Here is a 5,566-nt window from a genome sequence, read left to right on the forward strand (position 1 = left end):
GTTCCACTAGGATCCCCCCTTAAGGTTTGCCTTTTGACGAACACCTCAGCAAAGTCCATGCGACTTACCGCAGCCAATATGTTCTCAAAAAAAATTGTCTTGTTAACCATAAACGGACCAGTAGTTAAGAAAATTTTCTATTTAACAATTTCGCGCAATATTTTGTGAGTAAGAGAAAAATGACTTGAAGAAATTAATTCAAAATTGTTACATGCAATAATTGTTTGTAGAAGATGCGGATGCGTGATAATACATTTACAACATCGTAAAGTGAAACTAAATAACTTAATTGTGTTGAAATAGTTATAGTTGTACAGATTAAGTTGAGAAAACTGCATACTGCATTGTCCAGTTGGAGGTGAAGATGGGCATTTTCTTGCGCGAGCACCCGCGCTAAAGGCAAAATGATCGTTCATCTATGCACCCAGAAAAACCGTTTCTTGTTTCAAGTAAATTTTCCTTGTTTCAAGTGCACGCTGACACAAGATCAAATTTACTCTTGAAACAAGCTGATATTTTCCTTCGAATAAGAGAAAAATCTTCTTCCAAAGACAAGATTGCCTTGTTTCAATGGTGAATTTCATCTTGTGTCAGCTTGCACTTGAATCAAGAAATTATTTTTCTGGGTGTGCTTTCAATACACCTTTAGTCCTAAATCAATGCGGCGTGTGTTTTTTTAAGTTATGCGATGAAATCATTAGAGCTTTCAAATCCTTGTTCGACTCTACACCAAGACGATGCTCGCGTTTGATCGGAGATAAAGGCGGGGAGTTTAACAGCCGACGCTTCCACCAGTTTCTGAAAAAGCACGGTATTGAGTTTTTTCACACAAATAACCCCGACACGAAAGCGTCAGTCGGCGAAAGATTTCAGCGAACTTTGAAAGAAAAGATGTTCAAAGTATTTACGCACTTTGAGAACTACAGATATATTGACAGTGTTCTCAACCAAATTTTGCATGCATATAATAACACGTATCACAGAAGCATTAAAATGACGCCGCATTAGGCCAGCCAGCCGGAGAGAACTTTAAAAGTGTATAACATATTGTACGGAAGCGAACGGAAGAGAAAAACTCCAAAGCTACACATTGTTGATTACGTGCGGATAGCGCGCCAGAAAGGAGCTTTTGAAAAGGGCTACACATGGAACTGGTCAGAGGAGATTTTCAAAATTATATCCGTGATCTCGCACGCCTCCCCGTGTTATAGAATTCAGGATTTGGATAGAGATGAAGTGACTGGACATTTCTACGAGGCTGAGCTTCAGAAAGTGACCAAACCAGAGGCATTCAAAATTGCATATATTGTCCGGTCGAAGGGGAGGGACGCCAGTCGCAAGCATCTAGTTCGGTGGCATGGTTGGCCAGAGAAGTCAAACTCTTGGGTAATTGATAAAGACATCGTCGGCACATAATGGATTTTTATGCTTTCCTTCCCAGTAACGCCTCACCGGAGCTTTACCAGGACAATACGACTTCTCATTTTAAAATCCAACTTGCGAAGAGACTGGATTTACGGGGAAAATGGCAAGTGGCTCTAGTTCAAATCTATTACCCGAATACTATTGCCCAGGTCACAGAGAGTGAGAACGAAATTATTCTGACGCATTCCGACGGAAAAGTGGCTAAATACACCGTCCCTCCTGCGCACTATCACTCGCTGAAAGATTTCACTTTTGCGATGCACGAAGCCTTAGCTGATATGTGGAGGAAATTCCGGGCGGGGAAGGAAGGAAAAGTGTTGTGGAATGTTTGCCTGACGGAAAAGTTATGTTTTATCCTTTCGAAAAGCATCACGATGCAACCTATTCTTTTTCGCCACGACTCGCCCTGCAGCTCGGACTTGCACACTCCGGCCCCTATCCTGCCGATGTAAACCTGTGTGCTTCAAACCCCGCCGACCTTGGCCTCGGAGTACCACCTCTGATGTTTATCTACCTTGACAAAATATCGGATCAAATTGTCGGGCACAGTGAAGCACCACTTCTTTGCCACTCTACCGACGAACATCGATGGACGGTATGGAAGTGTATCCATATACACTGTTGACCACCCCCAATACTTTGACTTAACGACGAAGAATTTCGACACCTTGGAAATCAATATAAGGGATCACACCGGCAAATTTGTGCCATTCCTTTACGGGACGTCGATGCTGCTGTGTCACTTCAGACAATAACAAGCTGCATAAAAGATGGAGCAGAGTATTGTGCAGTACTATGTCAACCAGGCTGGGAGCGGAGTGGGTGGCTTCTATGCTGGAGCGTCTCATCAGAAAGGCTGCTCCATCGGAGGGTTTTGGGGCGGATTATTTCGAAGCATACTCCCTTTTTTGAAGCCTGGTGCAAAGGCCATCGGTCAAGAGGCACTCCGGGCCGGCAGCCGGCACCCACATCCTGGCAGATGCTGCAGCAGGTGACTCGATCCGCACTAGTACTAGACGCCACGCAAGTGAAGCTCGTGATAATCTTCTGAAAAAAATGGCAAGTAAGCTGCAGGGGAACGGTATAAAAAGAAAGCGTGCTGCTCCACACCGTCAGTTGAAGGCGAGCGGCACTGCCGTGAAGATAAAGAGGCGAAGGACACACGTTGCTATTTTCCGAAAGTGAAACGATGGCGTTGCTCCACAACAACTCACAGTACGCCCTAAACACTGCACTTGATTGCTTTGGCGTGCATCCGACGAACATGTCTCTCTTAAATGGATACTACACGGTCGTCAACCCCATCTGCTCTGCTGAAGACTCAGCTACCGTCGAATATGTTGTATCGGCGAGTGGCGAGTGGCGAGTGGCGAGGACTACATCGATGTTCCACACACACTAGTATTTGTTCAAGGGAAGATAGTTAAAATCAATGGCGCGGATCTGACAGATGCAGACAATCCTGATGTTGCCCCTGTCAACTTTTTTCTACATGCAATGTGGAAACAAGTAGATGTTGAGCTGAACGGAACCCTTGTCTCTCAAGCCTCCAGCACTTACCATTACTGGCGATCTCAGTGTGCGGTGCTACTACAACGCTGCGTTCGAGCTCATTAGATGCATTGACTGGGCGGGCACTCGCCGTTCTCGCTAAGAGGGATCAACCAGAAGAAAAATCTCTGGATTCTACGACTAAAATTCTACCCTGAAAAACCCACGCAAATTCACCGTGGCATCTTTATCTCACGGATATGAGGAACAAGAAGGAAGTAAGAATGGACACCGGCAAGTGGGTGATGTTGGGGAAACTGCGCCTCCTCCTAAGCTCTGAGTTGATCCGATTCGGAAGAGTCAAAGAACATAACGACGCCATCTACACGAGGACCATCCAGACTGTGGCAGGCAACATGCTGCGGGAGAAGAAAGCCAGCCTTACCGACGCAAGTCATTTCTTTCTCCGTTAAATAGTGAAGAGGAGCAGCTCTGAAGAGCGATGCGTTTTGTATGAAACAATGTACTTTTACGGAAGCGATGTAGTTAATGACATTAAAAGTGAAATGAAATTTTATTTTTTGTCCATCATTCACCCTATTCACCACGAAAGAGTAAGAGCACTTTTCTTCACAGTCATAAAGTACACTCTACACACCGCAATGAAATATGACACCGCTACACTCCCATAAACACACTGTGTGTAGCCCCCCTCCCCCCCCTCCCCACTCCACACTCCGCGGCGGAGCATGCTGACTCATCGGTTATTTGACGCGTGCGCCTGGGGGGTAGGCACACCCGCAACCAGGGGTATTCCTTACTACTATTGTTGTCACTTCTGGACAATGAAACGGTTGGTGCAAATCCAGGCTATTCCTTGAACGTGGCTTCAAAATGCAGATCGGTTGCACCCGAAACACATTGGCGACAGTGTTACACAGACACGTTGGTTTCTTTGATTTACCTGAGTACTGAGCCGAGAAAGTGTGGCCTTCCCCACGGCCTCTCCGCACCCTGAGCTTGTTGTATGCAGTCGAAACTGGTAGAACGGCAGCTAGGTCGAAGTGTCCGTCAAGCCAGACGCGTAACTCCTTAGCCCGACGCAATACGTTTAGGTTGATAGGGCCAGAACGAAAAGTCCGCCTGTTGTCAGGTTCAAACTGCAGAACAAAACAAAGAACAGTAAGTCATCTCTGTAAGTGATCACTTGTTCATGAACTCCGTGAAAGTGAATCCATATACTACTGGGTAGATGTACGCCAAACCACGTCTCGCGTAACAGGTTTCGCGAAATCTCACGAAACACCGTTACGCAGCGACGCGCCTGGCATACATCTACCTAGGCCTGCGGCGCTGACACCCAAATCGGGCAAAAGGCAGCGTCGTAAATAAGACTTCGGCCTAAAAAGTCACAAACTTTGATCCCCAGGGTTTTATTTTCACGAGTTACCCCACAAGAGACAGTCAAATAACTGAGAAAAAACATTGAGATGTTTTGGGGCCATTTTCGTGTGGAAAACATTCCCCCCTGGCGCCATAAAGGTTAGAGGTAGAGCTAAACGGACGAAATTTTGGCCCGAGGCGTTCTTCTTTCACGCCTTAACCCTTAGAAATCCATTACAAAATTTAAAAATTAGCAATATTTTCCGAATGATTTTTAAGTAGCCCGTTCTCGGCTAATTTTTGAGCTAGATGGCTCAAAATGAATACAGTTCTTGCTTTATAGCGAGGTCGGCGTTGGCCGGCTACGTGCTGCCTAATGACATGGTTGCTGCTAGAGGTTCACTGTGAATAATACACGTAAGTTTACAGGAAAACTTAAAATTGTAAAATTACAATCACTTCCTATCGACTTGGAATTGATCGAGGAGCAAAAATGGGCGTCGTAAATTTACAACATTATATTGTAATTCCAAATTACAAGAAATGTCGTAACTTTACGAGGACATTTTTCACAGTGTTATTTTTAGGACCGGTAAGTTAGATCTACACCATTATGATATGAGATTGCTTGTATATGTTATGGACTGTGTGGCGAATGACATTAACTGCTGGTACCGAGGGGGAAATCACACCAGATCAAAGTGTACGAGTTAGTACGTTAGTACACCCAATTTTTTGCGTAGTTTTTCATCATTTTTGCAAAATAATGTTGTTACAGAACTATTACGCTTGATTTCTACCATAAGTACGCGTTATTACGCTGTTGGTACGAGTTAGTACGTCTTTAGTACAGGCCTTGGTGTACGAGTTAGTACGCAAGTGATTTCCCCCGCGGGGGAATGTACCCTGCGTCAAATCACCTTGGACCGTGGTGCTTGTGTGAAGGCCGTCGTTTCAGTTCATGACACATGCAGGGAATGCACAAACATACCAGGACATGCAGGTGAACAATCGCTTTGAATGTAAAGTGAGCGAGGGGTCTACAACTCGCCTCAGCCGTGTACTTTTGAGTATAGATTATAAGGATTATAGCGTGATAATGAGATTATAAGAATAATTACGTAGGAGTACGTGCAGCAGCCCGTAGTGGCTGAGCTTTAGTCGTTGGTGTGCTAAAATTCTCAAATGAAACGGTTAAAGGATATAGTTATAGTAATAGTAATGTACAGATGGAAGGCCAGGGAAGAACAGGAAAGGGGGGGGAAGT

The sequence above is a fragment of the Frankliniella occidentalis genome, unplaced genomic scaffold, assembly GCF_000697945.3.
Source record: "Frankliniella occidentalis isolate FOCC.00 unplaced genomic scaffold, Focc_3.1 Scaffold228, whole genome shotgun sequence".
NCBI classification, from domain to species: Eukaryota; Metazoa; Arthropoda; class Insecta; order Thysanoptera; family Thripidae; genus Frankliniella; species Frankliniella occidentalis.